The following is a 16,780-nucleotide window of genomic DNA, read 5'->3' as shown; positions in this document are numbered from 1 at the left end:
AGGGCGCCCAAGCGCGACGGACCGAAAAAATCGTCGTTGGACTTTGCCTGACGCAGTTTCCACAACGGAACCCATATCGTCGGGTTAGGCCCATAGGCGACGAAAAATACCCCTTAGCGGACGATTTTGAGACGTTGTCTATCAGAACTTTTCTTGTAGTGATATTGTGATTTGCTTCATCATGCCTTTACTCTTTCTTGTTTAGTATACAAGTTTTACCTTGAATGAATATAGCTTTGAAAGTCATCAATGATTAATATGATTGAGTATGCAAGTTTACCATAAGCTTTAATATGAGAGCACTGCTCAATAGATGAATATAATTTGTTAAATGTTCTCTGACCAAGAACAAAGTTTGCCATCACCAATTATGATTCCTTATGCACCTTTATTTGTGATTACCTTATACTTGTTTCAAGTTGAATTATATGAGGAAGTTGTTTACTATAATGTCTTGTGTGAATGAATATGATGCTTCTTGTCCGTATTTTATTTATCGACTCTTCACTCCATAAACATGTGGACTTGTTTATAGAGTTCGGTTTCGCTTGGGGACAAGCGAAGTCTAAGCTTAGGGGGAGTTGATACGTCCAATTTGCATCACTATTTTATATCATAATTTGCTGTTATTCATTGATATATTTCATATTGGGACACAATACTTATGTTATTTCATCTATTTTGCATGTTTCATGATTATTTGGAGATCGAGCACCGGAACCAGGATTCTGCTGGAAAAAGCACCGTCAGGATGCGATATTTCGGAAGACCAACTGTGGAAGGAAGTTTTACCAAAAACCCTATTTTTCCAGATGACGGAGGAAGCCAGAAGGGGGAGCCAGCTGGACCCAGTGTGGGCCCACACCATAGGGTGGCGCGGCCCATGGCCTGGCCGCGCCACCATGTGGTGTGGGGCCCCCTCGGCCTCTTTCGCCTCCTTTTCTTCGCGAAACCCTTCGTCCCGAAGACCTAAGCCACAGAGGAATCCTCACGAAGGGTGACAGCCGCCTCTGCGGGGCGGAGAACACCAGAGAGAAAAGAGCTCTCCGGCGGGCAGGAATCCGCCGGGGAAATTCCCTCCCGGAGGGGGAAATCGACGCCATCGTCACCGCCATCGAGCTGGACATCATCTCCATCACCATCATCATCATCTCCACCATCATCACCGCCATCTCCACCGCTGGACATCGTCACCGCTGTAGCAATTTGGGTTTGATCTTGATTGTTTGATAGGGGAAACTCTCCCGTTACTGATTTCTACTTGTTGTTTATGCTATTGAGTGGAACCATTGAACCAAGGTCTATGTTCAGATTGTCATTCATCATCATATCACCTCTGATCATGTTCCATATGATGTCTCGTGAGTAGTTCGTTTAGTTCTTGAGGACATGGGTGAAGTCTAATTGTTAGTAGTGAACTATGGTTGAGTAATATTCAATGTTATGATATTTAAGTTGTGGTGTTATTCTTCTAGTGGTGTCGTGTGAACGTCGACTACACGACACTTCACCATTTATGGGCCTAGGGGAATGCATCTTGTACTCGTTTGCCAATTGCGGGGTTGCCGGAGTGACAGAAACCTAAACCCCGTTGGTATATCGATGCGAGGAGGGATCGCGAGGATCTCGGAGTTTAAGGCTGTGGTTAGATTTATCTTAATTACTTTCTTGTAGTTGCGGATGCTTGCAAGGGGTATAATCACAAGTATGTATTAGTCCTAGGAAGGGCGGTACATTAGCATAGGTTCACCCACACAACACTTATCAAAACAATGAAGATTAATCAGGCTGTATGTAGCGAAAGCACTAGACTAAAATCCCGTGTGTCCTCGAGAACGTTTGGTCATTATAAGTAAACAAACCGGCTTGTCCTTTGTGCTAAAAAGGATTGGGCCACTCGCTGCAATTATTTCTCTCGCATTTTACTTATTTGTACTTTATTTATCTGTTATATCAAAACCCCCCGAATATTTGTCTGTGAGCATTTACAGTGAAACCTTCACCGAAACTGTTTGTCAACACCTTCTGCTCCTCGTTGGGATCGACATTCTTACTTATCGAAGATACTACGATACACCCCCTATACTTGTGGGTCATCAGGCTGCTGGGCATTTGAAAGACACTTCCACTTCATATCCTCGTGTTTTATCCACCTAGGTGCCCCCCGAGCCGATTCTTTCAAGTAATTGAGGGTGTCGGCTCTTCAGGTATTCCCTATTGGATCAAATGCTGAACCCAGGTAGAATGTATGGTGAGGATAATTTTGGCCGATTGCTGGAATCGGCCTCCATGTTGCTTGCTCGATGAAGGTTTTGCAATGTTCCTCCATAGATCCTTGGGGCCGATCAGATGGATCGGCATCGCCGTGTTTGTCCATAGATGTTGCTCTTGTTACACGGTCAGACCGGTGGATAAAACCAGCCTAACCCCGTCCTTTGTCACGTCGATGCTCTCTCGTGGCTTCTCAAAGATGACCGGCCGTGGGCCGCAGTCAAGTTGAGCCACAGGTGCTTCGTCTAATCCTGGAGCACTAAACTCCGTTGGAAGGATGAAGACCATGTTTGTGCCAGCCGATGTCTCATCGTCGGCTTTCTTTTGTCTGGGGCGCCACTCTTTCCTTTGTGGCCGACCTTCTTCGTCCAGGGTTCGCTGAATTTTAGCGGCCAGATCAGGCCGCGCCTTCCTCAACGTGTGCAGGTATAACCTTTCAGCTTCCTCCAACCCACGTAGACGCTGAACCCTTCGCTTTTGGGAACGGCTGAGCCCATCAGGGCACCACCTTGGCCGATGATACTTGTCTTCTTCTTCATCATCGTCCTCTAGTTCCTCGAGATCTTCCACCCGAGCGGACTCAGCATGCCTGTTCCGAGGCGGGAGAGGCCCTAGACGTTTGAACACGGACACGTTAGCTGCATCCTTCTTCTTTTGTTTACATTCTGGGCAGTTGCCGATTGTGGGCAATCGGCTCATTCCTGAATCCCAGCAGTGTCTGAAGAAGGGGCAGTCCCAGTGCCTATCCACGTCGTCTTGCTCTCTCGACTTTTCCTTGGCGTGGCGCTCATATCTCTCCTCGTCACGATCATGCCGACGGCGTCTCCTGTCGTCCCTAGCCAGACGATCTTTTTCATCATCGTCGTTGTACCGCCGGCGTTGGTCATATTGACCCACATACTTGTTGAGGAGGTGATCAGAGAGAGGTCGCTGATATCTTACGTTCCTTACTTCTCCCTCTGTGATGTAGCGCTTGCCATCGTGGCGGAGCCGATCGCGTGGAGCGGCTTCCTCTGTGTCCTTGCTATGAGAGCAGCTGCCCTCATCTCCGTCCTTACCAGAGTGGTGCCCAGGTCCTACCATGTTGATATTGCACGAGAAATCTGGCTGGCACCCTCCATGGTCAGTATACTCCACCATGTTAACGGCGGGGAAGGGGTGTGTGTCGACCTTCATGGCGTACTGGCTGAAAATCAGCCGCCCTTGTTCTATCGCCATTTGGACCTGTTGACGCCACACTCTGCAGTCGTTGGTGGCGTGGGTGAACGTGTTATGCCATTTGCAGTATGGCTTTCCGTTCAGCTCTTGCACCGTGGGGATCTTGTGGCCTTCGGGTAACTTCAGCTGCTTCTCCTTGAGTAAGAGGTCGAAAATCTGCTCAGCTTTGGTCACGTCGAAGTCAAACCCTTTTGGAGGACCTTGTGGCTTAACCCACTTACAGGACACGGGGCTTGCCCCCCGAGTCCATTCAGCCACTTGCTACCTCTTGATCTCCCGCAGCACCTTCATCTTCATCTGCCTCAACCAGGACCACCGCACGCTTGAATTTATCCTGGTAAACATCTGGGTGGCGCTGTTCATATGCTGACGGCTTCTGCACCATGTGCGCCAGTGAAGGGTAGTCTGCTTGGGAGGCCACGTCCTTGATCGATGATGAGAGACCCACCACCGCCAACTCGACTGCTTCTTTTCACTTACATGAACCGAATAGCATCGGTTCCTAACGGTCCTGAAGCGCTGGACGTATTCTGCCACTGTTTCCCGCGCTTCGTCGTACTTGTGCTAGATCGGCAATGCCAACCTCGGAAACCTCCGAGTGATACCGCACGTGGAGCTGTTATTCCAAGCTGCTTCCAAGTCCGGATTGAGTTTGGTGGCAGCGATGTGTACCACCCGAAAGCCGATCTGTGAGGGACTGTGCGAAGAACCTCACACGCAGCTCGTCCGATGCTGAGATTGTGCCCAGCTGTGCCAAATATCGGCTCACATGCTCGATGGAGCTGGAACCATCCGATCCATTAAACTTTGTGAAGCCGGGAGCCGATATTTGGGTGGTAGCGGGATCAATTCGTACTCGTTGGGGTACGGCTTGGAATAGCCGATTGTCCTCCTTTTCGGCATCATGCCGAACTGGTCTTTCAGAATCGTACAAATCTGATCCGCGGTGATGGCTGCAGGCGTCGAACTCTGAAGATTCGCCGGGGTGGCATACTTAGCCAGCCATGCTTGCTTTTCCAGCTCTGAGCCAACTGCAGGAGCTGAGCTCTGGAGGTTTGTCGGGGTGGCGTACTTAGCCAGCCACGTCTGCTTCTCAAGATCTGTTCCCGAAGCTCCTCCCTGTCGTTCCGAAGTCCCTGCTCGTTGCAGCCTGGTTTGAGAGCGCCCAGCTGCTGCAGTCCGGCACGTAGGCGCACGTGTATCCGTGCGGGATCTCCTTAGGCGCCTCATGTAAGAATTGGTAGTCACTAGGGTCACCACCAATCTTGTAGACGACGTATGCCGATGAACTCGGCACTTCTGGTGCTGCCAACGCGAACGGCAGCAGTGGACGGGACAGGAGTGGCATCTCTCCTTGGTAAGTCCCCAGAGCTGGTCCCGACGGATAATACTGATGGCTCATGATTTCCTGGATCACGCGCAGAGCGACACGCTCCAAAGTGTTCACCGAGGCTCTCGGAATGGCGGTGCAGCGAATGAGCCACCATGAAGTTGATCTCTCGACGCAGCGACCTGGTGCGTTCTTCTGACGGGGAGGACAGGTCCACTCCATCGAGCGCGCCTTCAGGTGAGAACCCTTTCCACCTGATGCCATGGGAGCGGGTTCTGTGAAAAGAGCCGATGAGGTCGGCTTCGAGGATTGCTTTGATCTCGTCATGCTTCTTCTTGAGCTCCTCAGTCAGATCCTCGTACTTGACCGGAGTGCCTTCCGCCATCTCAGATGTAGATGGCGATGCGGTGGATGTCGAAGATTGTCCCACCGGGCGTGCCAGAATGTGTTGCGGTCAGAAACCCACCGGCGGGCAGCGACGGGTAAGGATGGCAATGGGCAGGGTATGGGCAGGGTAAAGCAATACCATACCCATACCCATATAGTCAATGGGTACAAACTTCTACCCATACCCGTACCCATGGGTATAAAACTTTACCCATACCCATACCCGGCGGGTACCCGTACCCACTGGGTACCCGGTGGGTAGGTTAAATTGTATGCTAGTAAATCAAAATTTTATATTTATCGATAACAAATTTTATTAAAAAAATTTAATTATCTAAACTCAATAACAGGTTGAGTACATAACAATTAATATAATATAAAAATTACATTCTCATATTCTAACTTATAAGTCAACAAAAGTAGACGTGTCACGTAAGAATTTGACAATAAACTGGCAGGGTATGGGTATACCCGCGGGTACGAGGCTATGCCCGTGCCCTGCCCATGACTTAACGGGCAGGGTATGGGTACTACCCATGGGCATAAAAGTTTACCCATACCCTGCCCATGCGGGTACGGTACCCGCGGGTACCCGCACCCGTGAGTAAAATTGCCATCCTTAGCGACGGGCAACACCGTAGAGCCGGGAATCTCCCAGGACTGCGGCTGGCCCTGGTCCCTCCGAGCGACGGCCCGCAAAGCCTTCTGCACACACGTCCGATGCTGATGCAAGGGCGTGCCACCTGACCTATACCTGGTCAGGAAGGTGTTGGATGATGCCTCGCTTAGTTTCCTGTATGGCATACAAGTAAACGTTAAATACGAGCCTCGATCGGCTCTCAGGTTGTCCTGTGACACTACAAGAATTTGAGTCTATTGCAACAAAAATGTCCGTCGCAATACATGCCAATTTGTGGCAATACGTACCTATTGCCACACAATGACATTCGTTGGCATCCGTTGCAACTGAACACATGGTAATAGGTTATTGCCACAAAAAATCAATTGTGGTGATAAAGTGCGCTATTGCAAAACCATATGGGAAGTTGCCACATTTTTTCCCGTGGCAACACTCACCTGATGCAACAATTTGGTTTGTGGAGATAGCTCTAATGCAACATGTACCAAATTGTGGCAACTGATAGCTCGTGGTGATAGACATTTGTGGCAATAACATATACCAACGATCCTCGTTTCGTGGTGCATACTCTTCTATGGCAATAGTCAATCATGGCAAGAAACTATGGCAACAATACTTGTTTTGTGGCATTAGGCATTTTGCCACGAACCGCTACGCTTGTGGAATTAACTTATGGCAACAAACATTACAATCGTAGTAATAGGAAAATTGCAACAATACTCATTTTGGTGGTGATAAATAATTATCACAACAGGAAAAATGTTTATTGTGAGAAACTATTGCGATAATTAAACTTTTCGTGAGGGTACACTATTTCAGTAAAACTTAGTTTGGTGGTGCAGAAAGTGGGTTGTGGTAATAGCTTATTGCAAGCGTACAAAAAATACATGCATTCAACTACAATATACACAATATACGTATAATATGTAGATCCATAAAAGTCATAATTCTCATAGCAAATATCCATAAAATGAAACTCAAATATATTTTAGTCATCCAAGACTAAACTGCCCGTGATCTGGACTCCAGTTCAGCTAGTTCTTTGGATCCTGCAATCAAGAAATAAAGAAAATAGCTATATTTAGTCAGTCCAACATAACATACACCATACAATTATTCTAGCCCCATTGTTAAAAAGAACTGCCATCAAACTAACTGGATAATATTGTGTCTGCAAGTATGTAACTGACGGATCGGAACAATTTTATAAGTGTAAATGTCTAAAGCATAAGCAAAAGTACATTATTAGTGACTTGCAGAAATTAGTATACATTCATCTCTCTTAAGTAACAGACTCTAATTGTCTTGGATAAATTGTTCACCACTATCTTGAGTGTTCACAAATTTTCCAAAAAATATTGATATATCCATGTTCATTGACAAAACTTGAGATAAACTTTGTTAAATCAATACATACGAAATAGAGACTCTGTTAAGAAGGAAATCCCACCTTAACCAATCTGAGCTCCAAACAGGATATCATTAATCTGGTCAAATCAAAACATATTCAGCAAGAAACTTCGCTCTATCCTGCAGCCACGTGTATGCATCAATGGCCAACCAGGCCGTCAACACCTAGAGTCAATGTTAATCTTGTTATAATGAGTAGAGCAAACTATTAAATTTGCAATGCATATACACCCCAAATAATTGATTCATCCATGACATGTGGTTTTATATTTCGGGAGAATATGTGAAAAACCACGTGATTTGCATCAAGACTATATTCTCCAAATAAGAAAGCTCTAGATAGATACCTCATAGCCAATCAAGACATCCATAATCATATAGTATTTGCATATGGACATATACAAAAACTTAGGTGGATTCAATTTGCACACTACCTCAAACGAAAACGTTAACTAACCAGAAGGAATAGATATACAAATAAAAAAGTACACAAATGGACCTGTAATTATATTGAGTATATAGAGTGACTGAGCAACCTGTTAGATGAGCCTGAAACTTTTCTTGGAGTCGCAAGGCCAACCCTTATGGGCCTAGTAGAGCATTACAACCCGTTCATCTCAATTAATCATGGCATGCCTATTCTCACCATCTCTCCAAATCTCACAAACCATAGCCCTTCAATCTATCATTGTAGTATCAATAACAACTTTTGCACCTTTGACAAAGTACCCGCTGGAGAAAGTCTGTAGTATTGCATAAATATAATAAGCCCACGTTAGTACATGTATAAACAAAAGGTTGAAGATTTCTAAAAATACTAGTACAATCTTTGCATTGCAGGCACACATATATGTAGGTTGCAGCTACGTGCAATTCGCTTAGCAGCCAGCTCGCCTCTATCAGCGATTCAGCGAGGCAACATGCTGTACCGCCGCCTAGCTCGCGCCCTCAACGCCTAGTGTGATATACTGCACCGCCGCCTAGCTCGCGTGCGCCTTGGAATGGAGCCAAGCAGCAGCTCCTTGGAGCCTCACCGCGTCCACCCCGGCTGCTTACCTCGCCGCGTGCAGCGCCGACGCAGAAGGCCAGCAGTCGTCCCGCACGACGGGGCCAGACCATCCGCACGAGGCCGGATCACGCGCCTTGAGCCACAGCATGGTCTGATTGGCCGGAGCACGCGCCTCGAGCCGGAATATCGTGCACCGCCGAAGCCTCACTGGTGGTGGTGGACGCTGAGCATGACAGTTTCCATGGGCATCCATGAGCTCCCTTGCTCGCGCCTCAGCTGTACCCGATGAGACACGCAGCCTTGGAGGAGGAGCTCTCCGCCCCCATATACAACTCTCGGACCTCGCCGCCGCCATCCCTTGTCGCAGGACGGCAGGAGCCCTGGCCGGCTGGGAAATCGTGCAGGAGAAGGGCTCCGCGGTGCTGGATCCCTGGCCGTCGTGGAGATCCAACAGGACAGAGAACTGAGATCGACAAGCAGCATGCAGGTGGGGAGAGCAGTCGGCGCCGCCTAGGAGGTGATGGAAGGGCTCGGGCAGAGTATATCAGAGAAGTCGCCGGCAGCACCGACCACAAGATACAATCGAAAGAAACCCCCACCGATCAAACCCACCGAGAAAGACACCTAAAAGGAAAACCACTGACCGGCCAAAATGAAAGAGACCAACGCGCACCTCTACCAAATTTTTTAGGATGTGACGAACAATAGTGCACGGCGGCCGGCGGCGGTGTGGTTCTACGATGGGAGGAGATCGGGAGAAAGAATAATTAACCTGAGATACGGCGGCCGGCGGCGGTGTGGTTCTACGATGGGAGGAGATCGGGAGAAAGAATAATTAACCTGAGATATTCCCCATGCTGTTGACTCCGGTGTGGTTCAATGTGTTGACGCCGTGAGCATGGAGGAACCAGGGACGAGAGCTCAGATCCAATCGCCCATGAAGATGCAGTGATTTGGTTTATGGAGTACTAATCGCGAGTAGTTATGAGGGGTGTTTAGCGGGAAGGTTAATTTTTTTCTGAGGAATAGCGGGAAGGTTAAATAGATGCTATTTTTTATGGAACAAGAAAATTAGGAGGGACACTAATTAAAGGCCTTTTAGCGGGAGCTTAAAAATACTGGCTCAAACTACACAGTATACCTAAATTAGGTGGTGGGAAAGTAATTCTTTTTGGATGAAATGTTTAGAATAATGAAATAACTTGGAAAATGTTATTTCAAAGCAATATGAAATATATATGCTGCTAAAATAAGTTACTCAAATTTGATTGTAAAAAGTTATTTGGTGGTGAAAAACCACCATATCGGAGAATCGTGGAAGGGTGATCCCGCACTCTCCCTTCTAACGTTCTCGCCATCAATATTTGTATATTTCTTATTTGTACATTGTTTCCCGGTTATTTAGTATACATGTATGGTAGGTTTGAAGTAGTTTCGCCAATGTGTTAATACCTCAACAAACTAGTATGTCCATCGTGAGAAAAAGTATAGTGAATAAAGAAAAAAATCAAGAGCGAGGATATAGAGAATATCGTTGCAATATCTTGCTCCTAGTAGTATTTTGCAATACTAGGGGATTATTGCAATCTATTGTACATATTACCATGGATGCACAATTTTTTGCAATATGTAATATTTATTGCAACACAATGAAGTTGACGCCAAAGGCCATCCTATTACAACCAATACATGTTTTGTTGCAATACGAGGTCATTTTTTGTAACAATATCTATGACTAGAGCCACATGTTAGAATTGTTGTAATATATGTCCGAATATTACCACAAAGATTTACTTTGTTGCAATACCTAGTCTCTATTGCAAGAAAATTACTAATTCACGCAACTGTCGCAATATCGCTAACATATTACCACGTTGATGCAGGTTGTGGCAATATATGGCTTCTATTGCAACAAAATGAGTACTTTGTGCGACGAAACAAAACGGTGGCAATATGTACATACTATTACCATGAAAAAGAATTTTGTGGTAATTCCGCATTTTATTGCAGCAAAAAATAGTCATAGCAATAAAGGTTGTTGCAATAGACCGAAATCCTTGTAGTGTGAATCGGCTCAAAGAGCCGATCCACCCATGATACGTACGAGGTGTACGATCAGATGGTGGTCCTGCTTGATCAATATGAAGCTAAAGCGACCTACTACGATTTGGGGTTTTCACCGCATAATCGGAACATCCTACTCGTGATCGAGCCTCGCGGCCACGCACGGTGATCGTAAACCGACCCTAGACAAGGCCTAAAAACCAACACGAAGTTGATCCTCGGAACATCCTGTCTAGGGCTAGCAAACTACACCCTACGCGCCACTGGATCCTTCGACCCGTTTGTAAGGCCTAACAATGCAGATATTAAACTAATCCTTGAAGAATAAGGAGCAATCATAACGGATCGGATCTACTAAACGATGATCAAGCGGGGTGCCGCCCTTACACCCAAGATAGGCGTAAGGGCGGCTAGATGCTCAAGGGTTGCACGACGATAGCATATGATACGAAGAACAATGCTAACCCTAAAACATCTACGATAACTACGTTGCTCGCCATCAAAAAGGCTTCAGCACGAGCAACGCATGGAAGACGAATAAACGTGTGCTGCCTAGATCGCAAGATGCGATCTAGGCAGCATGGTGCTTACCCGGAAGAAAACCTCGAGACGGGGGAGTTGGCGATGCGCCGAGATTGGTTTGTGGTGAACGTTGATTGTTGTTTATTTCATAAACCCTAGATACATATTTATAGTCCGGGGGACTTTCTAATTCAGGCGTGCACCTAACCGTGCACGGGTTAAACTCTAACTCCTTAAACGACATGTATCCTACTATGTTACAGATACACGGGCAAACTAGCCCAAACTTGGTATGGAAGGCCGATTCATGTACTTCTTCTATGTATATTCTTCAAGCCCATCTCCAATCGCGGCCCACCTCTGATCTGGTCAAATTCTGGTGATAACAATATTATGTACCTCGTTCTTCAGTATTGGTTCTGATCCAACGTGTAGGAAAACACGTGTGTGGGGTGATATGCGTATTAGATGGAATATCATAGTTTTAGTGATTGGATAGTGACAACAAATTCATGATCTATTATGACTTTGCATTTTCTTTTGCTATCTCACTAGGGATAAAGTGAATGCATGTGCTATGTTCGCTACGTGACAAAAGTGATGATCTTGTTTGTTCAAGGTAGTATATTTGATATTCAAACATTATGTCAAAGTACGTATGGCTCTGTTAATTCTTCATACAAGATTGCATGAAGTTGTTCCCGTCTTGTGGAGTATAAGAGAGATGTGTTGCATCATCTTTATATTAGGACGTGATGATCATATGAATGTGTATCTTACACATGTTGAAGTTATATTCTTTATATCTCATTGATGAATTGTTATTGTCCACTACAACTTAAAAGAGAGAATAGTCAAGTGAACCCATGAACTCCGGTCCAATTTTAATCATAAGAAACATCTTTCCATTGCATTTATCTTATTTTTTATTTGCAGCACTATTTTTTAATCCGAAAATACAAAAATACTATGTATCTTAATTGCACACAAAACCCTAAAATAAACAAACCTTTACCGCTTTTACTTAGTTTACTTTAATTGTTTAATTTACTTTACTCTAGTTACTACTTTATTTTACTTTTAATTCCACGAAACATTGTGCTTGACAACCACGCTGTGGAGTTGGGGACGCAATGATTTATTTTATTTTGCAGGATTGCTAGAAAAAGAGAGAGGGTGACATAAATATTTACTCCATTCCCCGAGAGTTCTATATAACCCTCGTAGTTGGAGTCCTAACGTCATCACTATCTTTGTTATGTTTATATTCTAACACCAATTTTTTTCTACAGTATTTACTGATTGTGAATAGGCATAGGGGTTGCCTGTTATGAGAGGGCTAAACTATGCTCTCTAATATGGTCCCTTGTAATAAGGATTGGAAACCACGGGTTGTTCCTCGATCCGTCGCTATTGTGATGTTCTGGTCCACTGCATAAAAATAATTTTTAGGTAAAAGTGCCTTATGCAAATTTTTAGGTAAAAGTGCCTTATGCAGTGTTGCCAAAATCACATATAAGACTACAAGACCACTAAAGATTCTCAATAAAGGTTGAGCATTTGCAACATAACCTTCTGACGCATGGAGACAACGATATAGAAAAGAATTATTTCTGTAGAACTCTTGTTTTTATAGCTAGCAACTAAATTTATATATAAATACATGTATACATCTATTTTATGAAATGTACAATCAAATATAAATGAGTTTTCTAATGTATTTGCATGCAATGTTGAATTCGGAGCTTCTGGTATAGCTGAGTAATGCTTGCATACTGATACGTCTCCGACGTATCGATAATTTCTTATGTTCCATGCCATATTATTGATGATACCTACATGTTTTATGCACACTTTATGTCATATTCGTGCATTTTCTGGAACTAACCTATTAACAAGATGCCGAAGTGCCACTTGCTTGTTTTCTCGCTGTTTTTGGTTTCAGAAATCCTAGTAACGAAATATTCTCGGAATTGGACGAAATCAAGACCCAGGGTCCTATTTTGCCACGAACCTTCCAGAAGACCGAAAGGGATACGAAGTGGGGCGACGAGGCGCCGCCACCATAGGGCCGCGCGGCCAGAGGGGGGCCGCGCCGCCCTATGGTGTGGGCCCCTCGTCAGCCCTCCGACTCTGCCCTTCCGCCTACTTAAAGCCTTCGTCGCGAAACCCCTGATGCGAAAAACCACGATACGGAAAACCTTCCAGAGACGCCGCCGCCGCCAATCCCATCTCGGGGGATTCTGGAGATCTCCTCCGGCACCCTGCCGGAGAGGGGATTCATCTCCCGGAGGACTCTACACCGCCATGGTCGCCTCCGGAGTGATGAGTGAGTAGTTCACCCCTGGACTATGGGTCCATAGCAGTAGCTAGATGGTTGTCTTCTCCTCATTGTGCTTCATTGTTGGATCTTGTGAGCTGCCTAACATGATCAAGATCATCTATCCGTAATACTCTATGTTGTGTTTGTCGGGATCCGATGGATAGAGAATACCATGTTATGTTAATTATCAAGTTATTACATATGTGTTGTTTATGATCTTGCATGCTCTCCGTTATTAGTAGAGGCTCGGCCAAGTTTTTGCTCTTAACTCCAAGAGGGAGTATTTATGCTCGATAGTGGGTTCATGCCTGCATTGACACCGGGACAGATGACAGAAAGTTCTAAGGTTGTGTTGTGCTCGTTGCCACTAGGGATAAAACATTGGCGCTATGTCCGAGGATGTAGTTGTTGATTACATTACGCACCATACTTAATGCAATTGTCTGTTGCTTAGCAACTTAATACTCGGAAGGGGTTCGGACGATAACTCGAAGGTGGACTTTTTAGGCATAGATGCGGTTGGATGGCGGTCTATGTACTTTGTCGTAATGCCCAATTAAATCTCACTATACTTATCATGACATGTATGTGCATTGTTATGCCCTCTCTATTTGTCAATTGCCCGACTGTAATTTGTTCACCCAACATGCTTTTATCTTATGGGAGAGACACCTCTAGTGAACTGTGGACCCCGGTCCATTCTTTAATACTGGAATACAAATCTGCTGCAATACTTGTTTTTACTGTTTTCTTGCAAACAATCATCTTCCACACAATACGGTTAATCCTTTGTTACAGCAAGCCGGTGAGATTGACAACCTCACTGTTTCGTTGGGGCAAAGTACTTTGGTTGTGTTGTGCAGGTTCCACGTTGGCGCCGGAATCTCTGGTGTTACGCCGCACTACATCCCGCCGCCATCAACCTTCAACGTGCTTCTTGGCTCCTCCTGGTTCGATAAACCTTGGTTTCTTTCTCGAGGGAAAACTTGCTGCTGTGCGCATCATACCTTCCTCTTGGGGTTCCCCAACGAACGTGTGAAATACACGCCATCAAGCTCTTTTTCTGGCGCCGTTGCCGGGGAGATCAAGACACGCTGCAAGGGGAGTCTCCACTTCTCAATCTCTTTACTTTGCTTTTGTCTTGCTTTATTTTATTTACTACTTTGTTTGCTGCACTTATATCAAAACACAAAAAAATTAGTTGCTAGTTTTACTTTATTTATTGTCTTGCACTCTATATCAAAAACACAAAAAAATTAGTTTACTTGCATTTACTTTATCTAGTTTGTTTTATTTACTACTGCTAAAATGGCCACCCCTGAAAATACTAAGTTGTGTGACTTCACTAGCACAAATAATAATGATTTCCTATGCACACCTATTGCTCCACCTGCTACTACAGCAGAATTCTTTGAAATTAAACCTGCTTTACTTAATCTTGTTATGCGAGAGCAATTTTCTGGTGTTAGTTCTGATGATGCTGCTGCCCATCTCAATAATTTTGTTGAATTGTGTGAAATGCAAAAATATAAAGATGTAGATGGTGACATTATAAAATTAAAATTGTTTCCTTTCTCATTAAGAGGAAGAGCTAAAGATTGGTTGCTATCTCTGCCTAAGAATAGTATTGATTCCTGGACTAAATGCAAGGATGCTTTTATTGGTAGATATTATCCCCCTGCTAAAATTATATCTTTGAGGAGTAGCATAATGAATTTTAAACAATTGGATAATGAACATGTTGCTCAAGCTTGGGAAAGAATGAAATCTTTGGTTAAAAATTGCCCAACCCATGGATCGACTACTTGGATGATCATCCAAACCTTCTATGCAGGACTAAATTTTTCTTCGCGGAATTTATTGGATTCAGCTGCTGGAGGTACCTTTATGTCCATCACTCTTGGTGAAGCAACAAAGCTTCTTGATAATATGATGGTTAATTACTCTGAATGGCACACGGAAAGAGCTCCACAAGGTAAGAAGGTAAATTCTGTTGAAGAATCCTCTTCCTTGAATGATAAGGTTGATGCTATTATGTCTATGCTTGCGAATGATAGGACTAATGTTGATCCTAATAATGTTCCATTAGCTTCATTGGTTGCCCAAGAAGAACATGTTGATGTAAACTTCATTAAAAAAAATAATTTCAACAACAATGCTTATCGGAACAATCCTAGTAATAACTATAGGCCATATCCTTATAATAATGGTAACGGTTATGCTAATTCTTATGGGAATTCTTACAACAATAATAGGAATACACCCCCTGGACTTGAAGCTATGCTTAAAGAATTTATTAGTACACAAACTGCCTTTAACAAATCTGTTGAGGAAAAACTCAATAAAATTGATATTCTTGCTTCTAAGGTTGATAGTCTTGCCTCTGATGTTGATCTTTTGAAATCGAAAGTTATGCCTAATATGGATATTGAGAATAAAATTGTTACTACAGCAAATGCCATCCAAGTTAGAATTAATGAGAATATAAGATTAATGGCTGAACTAGCGTGCTAGGTGGGATAGAGAAGAAAATGAAAAACTAGCTAAAGAGAAAAATGTAGCTAAAGTTTGGACTATTACCACCACTAGCAATGCTAATGATTCACATGTTGCTGCACCTCCTACTATTAATGGTAAAATAATTGGTGTTGGCAATGCTTCTACTCCTAGTGCAAAACGCGCAAAATTAACTGAAACTGCTAAAACTGTTGAAACTGCCTGTGATAAAACTGCTGAAATTTTTTCCAACCTTGGGGATGATAATCCCATTGCTTTAGATTGTAATGATTTAGATTTTGATGATTGCCACATCTCTGAAGTTATAAAGTTCTTGCAAAAACTTGCTAAGAGTCCCAATGCTAGTGCTATAAACTTGGCTTTCACAAAACATATTACAAATGCTCTCATAAAAGCTAGAGAAGAAAAACTAAAACTTGAAACTTCTATTCCTAGAAAGCTAGAGGATGGTTGGGAGCCCATCATTAAAATGAGAGTCAAAGATTTTGATTGTAATGCTTTATGTGATCTTGGTGCAAGTATTTCGTTATGCCTAAGAAAGTCTATGATATGCTTGACTTGCCACCATTGAAAAACTGTTATCCGGATGTTAATCTCGCTGATAATGCTAAAAAGAAACCTTTGGGGAAAGTTGATAATGTTCATATTATGGTTAACAATAACCTTGTCCCCGTTGATTTTGTTGTCTTGGATATTGAATGCAATGCATCTTGCCCCATTATATTGGGAAGACCTTTTCTTCGAACCGTTGGTGCTACTATTGATATGAAGGAAGGTAATATTAAATATCAATTTCCTCTCAAGAAAGGTATGGAACACTTCCCTATAAAGAGAATGAAGTTACCTTATGATTCTATTATTAGAACAAATTATGATGTTGATGCTTCATCTCTTGATGTTACTTGATACACACTTTCTGCGCCTAGCTGAAAGGCGTTAAAGAAAAGCGCTTATGGGAGACAACCCATGTTTTTAATACAGTATTTTTGTTTTATATTTGAGTCTTGGAAGTTGTTTACTACTGTAGCAACCTCTACTTATCTTAGTTTTGAGTTTTGTTGTGCCAAGTAAAGTCTTTGATAGTAAAGT

The sequence above is a fragment of the Lolium rigidum genome, chromosome 6 (assembly GCF_022539505.1).
Source record: "Lolium rigidum isolate FL_2022 chromosome 6, APGP_CSIRO_Lrig_0.1, whole genome shotgun sequence".
NCBI classification, from domain to species: Eukaryota; Viridiplantae; Streptophyta; class Magnoliopsida; order Poales; family Poaceae; genus Lolium; species Lolium rigidum.
Note: the sequence above shows the minus strand (reverse complement) of the source record.